This window comes from Lycium barbarum, chromosome 10 (assembly GCF_019175385.1).
Source record: "Lycium barbarum isolate Lr01 chromosome 10, ASM1917538v2, whole genome shotgun sequence".
Lineage (NCBI taxonomy): Eukaryota > Viridiplantae > Streptophyta > Magnoliopsida > Solanales > Solanaceae > Lycium > Lycium barbarum.
This window is the reverse complement of record NC_083346.1, coordinates 110857320-110871626: the sequence shown is the minus strand read 5'-3', so window position 1 is coordinate 110871626 and position 14307 is coordinate 110857320. Positions and strand designations below refer to the sequence as shown.

The window sequence follows — 14307 nt, the reverse complement described above, 5'->3', positions numbered from 1 at the left end:
ATTAAGACATTCACATAAGTTGCATGATAATAATTTATTCTAGGGAAAAGGGTCAAATATGCTCTTCTACTTTAGTGTATCCGCTAACTTTGTCATCCGTTAGCCAAAATAATCAAATATACTCCTTCAGTTATTTATAAGTTGGGGCCAACTATACCCTTCGCGAAGTTCCACAATACCTTTCATTTCTAACATATTTTCACATAAACAAGTCTAGTTATTAGAATTGAGTGACATGGACACCACATGACATTTAACTTATTTTATGTAGTGTCTACGTGGCAAATTTTTTAAAATCAACCTGGAAAATTGATTTTTCTAAAAAACACATCTGTTAAAAATGACTTTTATTAAAAATCTAAATTTTTTTCATTTTATAAAACCCTCTTCTTAAAAAAGAAAATTCTAGAAAATTGAATTTTTTTTATTTTTTTAAAAATCAGTTTTTCATATTTTCTAAAATGAATCCAGATTTAAAAAAAAAAATAGGACACTTTAAAAAAAAAAAATTACAGTTTTCCAAATTTAAAAAAAAAATCCAGATTTTTTTACTAAAATATTCAATTTTCGAGAATACATTTAAAAAAAAGGGGGTTTTATTAAAACAAAAAAGTTTCAGATTTTTAATAAAAGTCATTTTCTTCAAGATTTGTTTTAAAAAAAAATCAATTTTCTAGATTGTTTTTTAAAAAAAAAAATGTCATGTAGGCACCATATAGAATAGGTTAAGTGTCATATGTGGTGTCCATGTCACCAACTTCTAATGACTAAACTTGCTTATGTGGGAATATATTATAAATGAGGGGTGTTTTTGAAACTTTGCTAACGGTAGGAGTATATTTGGCCCCAACTTGTAATGGGAGGTGTATATTTGACTACTTTGGCTAACGGAGGACAAAGTTAGCCAACAAACTAAAATAGAGGGGTATATTTGACCATTTTCCCTTTATTCTATTCCTTCTAGAAAGACATGAGAACACTGAGTTTATTGCTTAAAACAGTCATTGAATAATTAGAAATAGGTGAACAGACTACAAAGTACTTTTTCTTGTATAGAAAAACCACTTATCTTTTGTTATTTCACTCAAAACGCCACTCAAATCGAATAGGGATATATCCAACTACTTTTTAATGACGTGGAACTCGAAGGTACTCTATTTTTTGGAAGTCAGTATGAAAAAATCTTGAAGCAGTATGAAAAAATCTTAAAGCATTATGAAATTGAAAAGAGAACCAAAAGGAGAAAGAGAGATGAGATTCCTATTTTTACAATATTCTACACCCCATCCCAATTTATACAACCCAGTGAAATTTTACAACGTGGGTTTGGGGAGGGTAGAGCGTACGCAGACCTTACTCCTATCAAGGTAGGACGACTGTTTCCGAAAGACCCTCGGCTCAATAGAAAGCATAAAAAGAGGTCAGATAAGGCCAAGAAATTCAAAGCGATATGAAAATGAAAATAACGAAAGCGACTGAGCCATGATGAAGCAGTTTGCAAAGAGACTGTAGCTATCACAGATAAAATAAGATAATCAAAGTACAAGAAATAACATATAGTATCATAAATCAAAGCATAAGAAATTATAGCGCGATAATGCGACTACTAATATGAAAGGATAAACGAGACTATCTACTAGTTTTCTAACCTAATCTGGATCCTTCATACCCTCATATCTAAGGTCATGTCCTCGGTAAGCCAATTTATGTGATGCATTTAATTAGGCACGACATTAGAAAAGAAGAAATGCTTCTCGAAATTCATGGTCTAAAATATTTCTATTATATATAAGAGCGGTGGAGGGACGAACACTGCTGTCCCTCCTTGTACCAACCGCTTCAAAAATTGTACACTTAATGAATTCTTATACTAAAAGTTATATAACTTGTACTCTTTAACCAACTACTTTTTTTATCCCACATAAACATATGTCATAGTACTTAATATTTATTTTCTTTTTATGTGTACATGTATGCACCCAGTTATTTCCTCGTGCACATTTACTTGTTCACTTTTGACTTTTCACGGCCAACCGCTTAAAAATTGTACACTTAATGAATTCTTATACTAAAAGCTATATAACTTGTACTCTTTAACCAACTACTTTTTTTATCCCACATAGACATATGTCATAATACTTAATATTTATTTTCTTTTTATGTATAAATGTATGCACTTATTTATTTCCTTGTGCATATTTACTTGTTCACTTTTGACTTTTCATGTTCTTTAGGAATTAATAAATCCCACATAGACATATGTTATAGTATTGAATAGTTATTCTCTTCTCATGTATAGACGTATGCACTTCAATTTTAATTCTTCGACACACATTTATTTCCTCCGTGCACTTTTACTTGTTCACTTTTGACTTTTCACGTTCTTGCTGAATATTTATTTTCTTCTCATGTATACATGTATGCACTTCAATTTTAATTTTTCGACACATATTATTTTCTCTATGCACTTTTACTTATTTAATTTAGGCTTTTCACGGTCTTTAAGAATTAATAAATGAAGTACTCCCTCCGTCCCATATTACTTGGTCAATTTACTTGACTTTTCGCGTTCTTTAAGAATTAATAAATGAAGTACTCCATTCGTCCTTTATTACTTGGCCACATTACTATACTCGACTTTTCATATTCTTTAAGAATTAATAAATGAAGTACTCCCTTCGTCCCATATTACTTGGCTACATTACTAAAAATATATGTCTATTTTTCTATTCTATATTTTTCTTTTTTTCTATCTATTATATATAAGTGTGGTGAGTGGACGAAAATAGCATAAAATGCTTGTACCACAAGCTTTTCAAATTGTACACGTAATGAATTCTTGTATCAAGAGCTATATAAATTGTACACTTCAATCAATTACTTTTAATTCCATGTGGACAATAAATTGTACACTTAACATCAATTAAACAAATACATATAATTCTTGAATGGACTATGAATTCAGATACGCAATTTCTAAATTTTATGAAAAGTAATATATATATATATATATATATATATATATATATATATATATATATATATATATATATAAACATAAATAATATAATATAAATTATAATAATTGAAAATTAAAAAAAAACAAATAGATAGCGGTCAAAAAAATTCTTGCTTGACTCTCAAAATTCAAACTGTATCACATAAATTGAATAAAGAAAGTATTAATTAATATAGTACATATTTTCAGCGTATTAAATTATTTAATTAATATATTGAGTTAATTTAGTGTAAATATGCAGATAAATATTTACTCATGTGACCCCTTAGAGGATGTACTTTTCTAGAAAATACGAGCATCCCTTAATTAGGATTAGTTAGGATGATAAGAGCAATAGGTAAACACATATCACACGCTGAGTGTTTAAACTAAATCAATGTATTGCCTCTCTTCTCCCTTTTATTATGTTCTTTAAGAATTAATAAATGAAGTAAAATCAGTAATTAATGTGAAAGGTAAAATAAGAAGAAGAAAAATTTCGTTGTCTGGATATGTTAACATGAAAAATTACTTTTATCCCCATTTTCCTTTTTAATTCTTAAAGAATGTGAAAAGTCAAAAGTGAACAAGTAAAAGTGCACAGAGGAAATTTTGTGTAGGAGAATTAAAATTGAACTGCATACGTCTATACATGAGAAGAGAATAAATATTCAGCAAGAACGTGAAAAGTGAAAAGTGAACAAGTAAAAGTACACGTAGAAAATAAATGTGTCGGAGAATTAAAATTGAAGTGCATATAGAATAGAAAAATAGACATATATTTTTAGTAATGTAGACAAGTAATATGGGACGAAGGGAGTACTCTATTTATTAATTCTTAAAGAATGTGAAAAGTCGAGTATAGTAATGTGGCTTACTCTTCTTTGTATTTTCTGATTATTGTTTCTTTACATTTATAAAAATGTATTATTTCATATTTTCATTTCGGAATTAAAATTTGGTGATTTACGATATATATCTTTCTAATTTTGATTTCTCTATAACAATTCATTTTATATATAATTGTTAATATAAAAAATTTATAATGTAACTAATTTTTTTTAATTTAATAAAAATATTTTATTAGTTTTGCTTTTAAAATATTCAACATATACAACACAATGGTTCTTATGTTTGGATCTGAATAGTTAATTAATTGAGATAGATATTAACTTGTCGGTATACATATAACATATTAAACAATTTAAAAGAAAAAATGTAGAATCAAAATATTAATTTTCCCTCACCTTCATACTAATTTTATTTTTCACATCGACGAACAACTTTCATTGTCATGACAATGAGAAATTTTTAAAATTTATTTACAAAATACAAATCTTAAAGACTAGCTAATTAAAGTGAATAAACATGTTCGGCTCGTGCATCGCACAGACATATATGGCTAGTATATAAATATTTGTGTGATTCATCTTTTAAGATAAAATAGAAGTTAGACGTAAATTATTTTTAAAAATAAAAAGATATTTAAAAATATCATTCTTTCAATAATTAAAAACAAAAGCATATACAAACCAACAGAAACAACATCACCCAAATTAAAGAGTAGGGAAGAATATTAAGTACTCCTTTTTTTTTAAAGTTAAAAAAGATACTTTTCGTTAAGGTTCTATGTCCGATTTTGCAGGAGGGCTTTAGCCCAGCTTCAATTAACAGATATGGAGAGCAGAAAGCAGTTAAAAAAAAAAAAAAAATTGCAACAAAAAGTTTGAATCTGTCAGACAGCCATTAGACCATCCCAAACCCCGTTCACGGAGCTGAGAACGATCATCTACGGCGGCCATGAACCCGAAAGGCCATGGGTGCTGTTAATCACGCTCTGGTCAAATGGCCACGTGTCATCAACCAGACTTAGTTTCCTGTCTCCTTAGAACTCAAGGATACAGTGGTACGAGCCTATAGAACAGATCCTGTTCAAGTAAGGTCGTGACATTTCTTCTCACGACTCTTGCTTAAGTAGCAATTTCCAGCATAGTGTTCTGCCGATGTGGGACAAGGAGCAACTACAAGTACAATTTTTATGACAAGGAAAAAGGGAGAAGTTTTGCTTGGTTAGTATTCCTTCGCATGCTAATAATTTGAAATGAAAGCTGACCGTTGATTTAAGAAATTCTTGACTATCGGAAGATTTGAGAAGTTCCCAAAGAAGGGAAAGAGAAGAAATTTGGGGTGTGGAAATTATTTTCCTACAAAATATTTTATTGAAAACAAGTGGTTTCTTAATTACAGAATATTACTCTCTCAAATTCAAAAACAGTGTCCACTTAGCCTTTTTTTTTTTTTTTCCAAAGAGAATGTCCACTTACCAAATCAAGAAAGAATTAATCTAATTTTTTTTAGATTTGCCCTTATTAAATGCTAAGTGACCAAATCCAATACCTGTAGTTTAGTCAAATTATCTATTTTTTTCTAGGAATTAGTATGTTCTTAAGGGTGTGCAAAAAGAGGCGGACCCAGGATTTTGACGCAGAGGAGGCACCAATGACCACTGCCTTAATATAAATATGTCACTTATTATGTGAAAGTTTTGTATCATGTAGTTCATAGAACTCTTAATGTTGAAAATCACATGAAACTCTAATCACATGAAACTCTTAATGTTTATGCCTCTTTAAATGAAACTTACAATTATCATCAACAGGAGCCATTTTGCTGCTCTTTAGTTTAGCGTAAGAGCAACGTCATTTTGACTGATTTTCCCGCATCACCAGGAGGGAAGAGAAGTGAAGCAAAAGAACTAGTATAAAATATGGGCTGGGCACACAGAGTAACATACTTACCTGGACGGGGTCAATGAGCGATCAATAAGGCCCATGGCCTAGGTTGGTGACCTCTATTGCACTATGGAGGGGTGCCCGCCTAAGGTCGGCCCAAGTGGTTGAGCCTACGTCATAATTTGTGGCAGCGGGGGCCTGCGTTCGCGCGGTCCCTACCCAATTCTAACCCAAAATTTTCTGGCCCATCAAGAAATTGGTGCAACTAATTGTTCTATTTCTATATCAGAAATCAGCTACTGACTTGCATTTTTGTGTTTAATTTAGGTATCCTGTTAATTTAAAGTGTTTGTGAAAAATATTTTTGGATTTCGATACAATTTCAGATTTTGTGTCCGATTAAGATGGCCTGGCTAGTTTTAGGTTTTGATTGACTTGGGACAATTTTACATTTCAATTTCCGGCATTTTATTAACGGAATCGAAAGCTAACTTGTGAGTCCCCTTCTTGTCTCAGTTACCAAAATTCTTTTAATTAAAGCCGATTTTATTTTGTGATATCATTTTATTTTGAAGTATCCCTAAAATCTAAACCCTGGCTGGGTTTTGGTTTAAGATTAAGTTAGCGTGATAACTATTATTCCTGTGTTTACCTTTTTCTTGGTCTGCAAAATGTAAATTTGACCAGCTGGTTTATGAAATTGGGTTCTTGATTCTCGCACCCGTGGCCACACACAGCAAAAAATGGAAGAAGCTTTACTCTGTGCCTCCTTGAATTGAATTTGAGTGAGATATTTAGAATGTTACATACATATATGGTCTCACATTAGATGATAGTGTTGTGTAGGCATTTGTAGAAGCTTTCATGCACTGATTACACCACTTATTTTTGCTAGAATGAGCTTAGTCAAGTATCGGATAACTGTTTTTATCCATGAAGTTAGTATTAAGTTAGAAAACTAATAAATAGAGGTTTAAACTGTTATTTGGTAATAGGATAAAGTTGAAACAATCTAAGAGCTCAAAATTATGCACCTAAATCTCATCTCCAAATCCTCTTTAAGGCTTAGGAAGATATTGTTTATGAGCGAAAACCTCAAGAAAATAGAAGTACTACAATATAACCCAAAAAGTGTTTATAGAAAGTAATTTCTTCCCAAATGTTTTGTAATCCCCAAGCGCTGCCTGGATATGTAACATTACCACAAGTCAAAGACGTGTATTCAAATGTTTGAATGCTCGCTTATCTTGAGGGAGAGGGAAAAAAAATTTAGCCTCACTTAGAGCAAACACTTTTCCTAAGAATATCAATTTTCCACACTATTATATTGGATTTCCTTGTTTATGATTATGGATAGCAAAGAATTAAGAGTAGTATTCCTTTATCAGAAGTGGAGACGCTTCTTCAAAAGTTTCAATTATGTGTGCAGTTCAAGGAGATAGTTTGGTTGGACCATTTGGATGTATGTTTGCTTAAACAATGAGAAAGCGTTTGTAAGATGCAGTTGTTTGTATTGTGTGATTTAGAGCTAAGGCATCAAGTTTAATTCATTTCAAGTGTTCTTCAGATAGTTGCAGTTTTTGAACTTGAGTTTGATGCTTCTTGTTTATAATTCCATGATTGATCTGAATATGAGCTTGCATTTTACAGGATTTGAAGTCATTATACCATCTCACCTATGCCTCACAAAACTTGGTCTATGGCAGCTCTTCTGCTGTTTACAGGACTAAATGTTGTTCTGGTCTCAACAATAACTCCTGTCTATGATTTTGTATGCTTCCATCCTTATTGGGAAAGAATAGTAAGACACCCATTTCCCTGTATCCCTATGAAGCTGAAAAATAGTTCTCTCTTTCAGCAGTGTCCTACATCTTTTATGATTCATCATTGGATCGCGTCTTCTGGCCATGCAATTGTGCCTGACGCAAAATTCATTAAAGTCACAAAAACTCTTAATGGTTACGCTTGTTTTGATGAACCTTACAGTTATCATCATCATCATCGTCATTTTCCATATTCAGTAGATTGAATATGTTGTTGTTGTTGTAGTAGTAGATTGAGTAGAGGGGCGTTTCTATTTCCTATCAAAAGTGGCCTTGAAATGGATTTTATCTTAATTTTCACCTCACTTTTCCATAACCCTTTAACTCAAATCTGATTTATGTCTCTTCAATGCTCTACTTTTAGTAGTCCTTTTATCCCCCTGCTTCTGCTCTCCTTTTCTTTTTTGGAGATTGCCATGTTACTGGTGACTAAATTTTTGTCATCTATGCCAGAGAGAACGTTGACTTCTGGAACATGAAACCGTGTTGAGAGGTTAATCATCAGTGTAATTGGGATATCGAGGTGGAGGATTCTGTTTAGTTTAATTTGGTCATAAGATAACGAACTTATAGAGGAAGTTGGAGAACTAATGAGAATCTGGTTTTATTGCGTACATGAGTTTCTGTTGTACCTTGGTAAATATAAAAGCTGAGCACATGTATTAAGGATTATATATGGAACGAAAAAGAAGAGAAAGATGATATAGATGTCTCTTATTAGCTGATGACTTAGATTGTTTGAGGAACCTTTGTTGTTATCTTTACTGGGTGATTGTTGCTGTCAAACACTGTTGATTTGGATGTAATAAGAATAGAAAGATCTGAAGGAAGTCGTGTTGCTGGCTTTTGTGCTATGCATCTATAGCATGACACACAAAAATTTCAAGATCAATTTATATAGAGCAGTGTTCTTACGTTTTAGGTGATGCAAAACTATTCCTTATTTTGTGATACCATTCAAGTGGTCTTACAAGAGATTGAAGGCATTGTTTCCTTGATATCTATGTTTTCGTTTTAGTATTACAACTTGTCCTCTTTGAACTTGATATCTATGTTTTCATTTTAGTATTACAACATGTCCTCTTTGAAGTTTATTTCAGCCCAATTTTATTGAATCAAACTTTTACCTTATCAGAGAGCTCACAAAAAGTTCATCCAAAGATGTTTGAAATCTGGTCCCATTGCATTCCATTGCCACCTAAAGTTTCCAAAAGTAATTTATGGATGACTTTGGGTTTGATATGTGAACTGTGTTGCTCGGACTCTCCAAAAATGCTACCACACCCATGTCGAATCCTAAAAAATGCACTAATTTTGGAGGATTCAACACACATCTGGCGGCATTTTGATAGAGTCCGAACTAAGCATATGAATAAGACACAAAAGTTCAGCTTAGCAAAGTACTATCTACATATGTATAATCCGGAGAAATGGTTTGCTCTGTAGGCTTCTAAACTGGTTATGTTTGTAGTTTCTCCTTATAATGTATGTGGGGCTTCATTTTTGGCTGGAGTTGATACTTGCTCTTCTCTTCATCTTCATCTTCATCTTTTAGTTAAAGCCACTATCTTAAATCAGATTGAGCTTCAACTTAGCAGCAAAATTGGAACTATTGATTAAAGACGTGAGTCTAAGAAGTTTCCCATTTCTTGTTGGCAACAGTGGATTTTGAGTGTGCAATTACACATGATTAGAGATTCAAGAGTTTTAAGTCTAGAGTGTTACCGCCGTGCTCTCCTGACATTCAATGCAAGATAATAATTTGTTCTATTCCTTCTAAACTTGAAAATAGCTTACATTTGCCATTTTAATACTACATTGTTTTGGGGAAAGACATGAGATGAGTCATTGCTTAAAACAGTCATTGAACTATTAGAAATAGGTAAACAAATTACAAAGTACTTTTTTCTGTATCAGTGAAATAATTTATTCACTCAACACGTCACTCAAGTTGGAAAATCATACAATATCCAACTACTTTTTAATGATGTGGAACTCGAAGGTACTCTCTAATTTTTTGGAATTCTTAATGAAAAAAATATGGTAAAGCATTTTGAAATTGAAAAGAGAACCAAAAGGAGAAAGATTTGAAATTCCTATTTTTACAATAATCTACTCCCCATCCCAATTTATAAGAAAAAAAAATAGTTATTTAAATTCATGGTCTAAAATATATCATAAATATTTATGTAATTATAAATCATCTTTTAAGATAAATTAAGAAGTTTAAAAGTAAATTATTTTTTAATTTAAAAAAATATTTAAAAACATCATTATTTGAATAATTGAAAACAAAAACGATGAAGTACGATTCTTTTATTACCTTTTAGGAGTATTATTTTTGGACACAAACCAAAGCAATTATATCACCTAAATTAAAGAGGAGGGAAGAATATTTAGTACTATTTTTTATAAGTTAACAAAGATACTTTTCGTTAAGGTTCAATGTCCGATTCGCAAATCACAATTAGGTAAAGTAGATTGCTTTACTTTAGACATATTCTTGTTGTCCCAAAAAGTTCATTATTAAATGGTGAATATAGCAGCCATGGAAGCATTCATTTATTGTGAAATTGGCAAAGGCCATGTGTCAACAACCAGACTTAGTTTCCTGTCTCCTTAGAACTCAAGGATACAGTAGCAATTTCCAGTAAAGTGTTCTGCCGATGTGGGACAAGGAGCAACTACAGGTACAATTTTATGACAAGAATAAAGGGAGAAGTTTTGCTTGGTTAGTGTTCCTTCGTATGTTCTACTAATTTGAAATGATAAGCTGACCGTTGATGTGAGAAATTCATATGGGATTATTGCATATCGGAAAATTTGAGAAGTTTCCCATGATAGGAAAGAGAAGAAATTTCGGGGATGGAAATTATTTTCCTACAAAATGTTTTATTGGAAAATAAGAGTCTGTTTGGATGGCTTACTACTTTTGACTTATATTTTGACATTTTGGCTTAAAAATAAGTGTTTGTTTTTATTTTATCCAAACACTACAAAAGTGTTTAAAAACACTCAACAAAAGTGTTTAAAAACACTCAAAATAAGTCAATCCAAACAGGCTCTAAGTGGTTTCTTACTTATTTTTTAGTGTTTTATTTTCTAGTGTTTGGTAAGTAATCAAAAGAATATTATCCCAAGAACATTTATATTTTTCTCTAGCAAAACACTATCGGGGTGGGGACCAGGGCTCGGCAAAAAATTTACACCCTATATATCCCTATATATAAGGTATTTTCTTATTTTTTTTATGTACATATATAGATTTTGAATACCTTAAACATAAGAGAAGTGGTTGTTTCAATAGTTTAGGAGGTTCAAATTTCACCTTGAGATTCTAAGTTCAAATTCCAGACACTACAGTTTTATTTTTCGAACTCCTCAGTGAAAATCCTGAATCCGCCACTGGGTTCGGGGTGGCGGGGGTGGGATGGTCAAGCGGTGGGTTTGGGGGTGTTAGGTGGATGTAGGAGACAATGAACTTAGAATGCCACTTATGAAACTTGTTTTCCCTACTTCCGTTAGCAAAGTTATTTTCCTCCATACCATACACATAATTGGTGTCAAATGGGTTGTCTAAATTGCAACACAGCCATTAAATGAAATGCCGGAAATAATTCCTATGTATCTGTGTGAAGTTGGAAGAGTTAGTTTTGAAAGCTAGAAAGTTTTTGTCTATGTGTTTTTGATATGCATTTTTTTCTCCTAATGTTCTTTCACCTAAATGATGAGCTGAAGAAAATGGATGAACAGCTAAAAAATGACAGAAGCTTTTCTAGTAAGCAAGGTCTCAGTCTCCTTTAAGCTAAAAGATTGCGTATCGAAAAAAATGTAATTGTAATTGTAATGCTAAAGGGTACAATTGAAATAAGCAGAGATCAAAATTTTGGCACCTAACTTTTAAGACAAAGGGGAGCTTCTAATAAATTATTTTTGAATGACAAGTTCATAAAGCTAAATTATTTTGACTACATTACCCAAAAACTAAGATAAGTGATTTCATTTCAATTTTATTGCACTACCAAACTATGCCTAGATATGACTAAGAATCTGATACAACCATATGTCAACGCCTTGTATTCAAATGTTTGAATTGAGCAAATAATTTGTCCTGAAAATACAAACCAGCTTCACTAATACACTGGGGTCTTCTTTATTGATCTTATGGATAGTGAAGAACAACAGTATTCCTTTAATTAGCAGATGTGCAGAGGCCCTTTCAATAGTTTTGATCATGTCTGCAGTTCATAAAGATGTTTATTTGGAGCATTTGGATGTATGTTTGCGTAAACTATGACAATTCATTTCTGATTTTTAGCTAACGCACAGGGATAAATTTATTTCAATTGTTCTTCAGATAGCTGCAGTTTTTAACTTGATTTTGATGCTTCTTGATGGATTCTGAATATGAGCTTCTGTTCTACGGTGTTTGAAATCATTATACTATCACCAATGCCTAACAGAACCGTCAGCCTTTGTCAGCTCCGCTGTTGTTTGCTGGACTTAATGTTGTTTGGTCTGAACGATAACTCCTGTTTGCGATTTTGTATGCTTCCGTCCTTAATGGGAAAGACGAGTAAGATACATATTTTCCATATATGATGTATCCTTATGATGCTGCAAATTATTCCTCCGTTCAGAATTCAATGTCTTACTCTACAGCTTTATGTTCATCCTTGTTTATACATCATCTGGCCATGTTATTGAGTAGATGAGAATGAGGACTCCATTAAATATAATATTAGTATCATGTGGTTCACAGAACTATCATATGTTGGAATCACATGAAACTCTTAATGATTATGCCTCTTTAAATGAACCTTAATTACGATTATCATCAACAGGTGCCATCTTGCTGCTGCTTTGTTTAACTTGTTTTATATGTTGTTGATTACTCAGAAAACTTAGTGGTGTGTTTTCACCAACACCATTCAGTAAGTTAAGCAGAGAGGTGTCTGCAATACCATGTGAATCCTCATTGTTCATCTGCTTGCTAATTTTGCTGTCAAACACTCTGGATTTGGATGCAATAAGAATAGAAAGATCTGCAGAAGGTCACGTTGCTGGCTGCGGTACTATGTATCTACAGCATGACACTTGAATTTTCAAGATCAATTTATATATTATTGTTCTTCTGATTTTTGTGTTGCAACACTAGTGTTTACTTCATAGTTATCCTGTATATTAAAAGAGAATCAAATATATGCTCCATTGATTTCTTTTCTCTATTTCCAAACAGAAATCTAAAGAAAGAACAATGTCATTTTAACTGATTCTCCCACATCACCAGGAGGGAAGAGAAGTGAAGCAAAAGAACTAGCATAAAATATGGGCTGGGCACACAGAATAACATACTTACCTGGACGGGGTCAATGGGTGATCAATAAGGCCCATGGCCTAGGTTGGTGACCTCCATTGCACACGTAGGAGGGGTGCCCGCTTAAGGTCGGCCCAAGTGGTCGAGCCTACGTTATAATTTGTGGCAGCGGGGGCCTGCGTTCGCGCAGCCCCTACCCAATTCAAGTCTAAACTTTTTTCAGTCCATTGAGAAATTGGTCCACTTGTTTATTCTGACGTTGTATTTTAATGGAAATTCCAATAATATGTTGCGTGGCAGCGGGGGCCTGCGTTCGCGCGGCCCCTACCCAATTCAAGTCTAAACTTTTTTCAGTCCATTGAGAAATTGGTCCACTTGTTTATTCTGACGTTGTATTTTAATGGAAATTCCAATAATATGTTGCGTGAAGTAAAGTTCATTTGTTTCATCCTGTTAATTTGAGATTAAGTCGTACTTATGTACGAGCAAATGGATTATTAATGTTTTAATAGCTACATAGTTCATCGCGTAAAGGCTTGTCGATAGTGCTTTCAATTTGTAGATCAGCACTAGTGGGTAGGGGTGTACATGAACCGGGTTGATTCAGATTTTTTAAACACCAAACCAAACCAATTGCGTCGGGTTTTTAAATTTATACACCAAACCAATAAAATTCGGGTTTTTCAACCTCGGGTTTTCTCGGGTTATTCGGTTTCTCGGGTTTTCGGGTTTTTTTTTCCGGAATAGTCTTGATGCAAAACATATATACTTTTACTTCAAATATTTCTTTAGTCCTAGTAAGATACAACTATAATTAAGGATTTTCTTAAGAAAATAACACAAAATGTGAGAAGAGTGATGACATTGTATTAAAATATCAACAAAAGATAATAAAATCGGTTAATATAAATATTGCTAATTAATAAATCATAAAGAAAATGACCATAATCTAAAAATACTAAGTCATGCTAAAATAAGTACAGCTAATAAGTACAAATTACATAACAAAGAAAAAAAACTTAAGTTATGTATTTTCACTCTGTAGACCAGTTATGCAAAATTAAAGAATATATATCCAACATTATTATCATTCTTAGTGGTAAATTGAATTTCTTTTGTTAGCATTAGTGTTGAGTTGGTTTTGGTTTGGACTTTATTTGACTTATTAACATCCATAGGATATAAAATTTATTGACATTCAAAATTCTAAGTTCAAGCTTGAATAATATGATAATAAATAAATAAAAGTACGAAAAAATTTAAGAAATATTTATAAATTACATTACAAATAAATATTTTTATGTATAAAATATTTTAAAAATTGAATACATATAATGTCGGGTTAGTTTGGTTCGGTTTGACTTTTTTTTAGCTAAAACCAAACCAAACCAATTATGGTCGGGTTTTTTTTTTCAACACCAAACCAAGTCAAACCAA

At 32.2% G+C, this 14307-nt stretch overlaps 1 long non-coding RNA gene and 3 other non-coding genes across 4 annotated transcripts; 3 read left to right on the top strand and 1 right to left on the bottom strand.

The window, feature by feature from the left end:
• Positions 1–4727: 4727 nt before the first annotated feature.
• On the bottom strand, positions 4728–4944 carry LOC132616239 (small nucleolar RNA U3). The gene has a single exon (XR_009573056.1). It is a non-coding gene; the product is annotated as a small nucleolar RNA U3 (small nucleolar RNA).
• An 844-nt stretch (positions 4945–5788) lies between these two features.
• Positions 5789–5949, top strand: LOC132616263 (U1 spliceosomal RNA). Its single transcript, XR_009573061.1, has one exon. It is a non-coding gene; the product is annotated as a U1 spliceosomal RNA (small nuclear RNA).
• Positions 5950–9844: 3895 nt separating this feature from the next.
• Positions 9845–13288, top strand: LOC132614522 (uncharacterized). The gene is made up of 2 exons (XR_009572331.1): positions 9845–10243; positions 12453–13288. It is a non-coding gene; the product is annotated as an uncharacterized LOC132614522 (long non-coding RNA).
• On the top strand, positions 12905–13067 carry LOC132616264 (U1 spliceosomal RNA). The gene has a single exon (XR_009573062.1). It is a non-coding gene; the product is annotated as a U1 spliceosomal RNA (small nuclear RNA).
• Positions 13289–14307: the final 1019 nt, after the last annotated feature.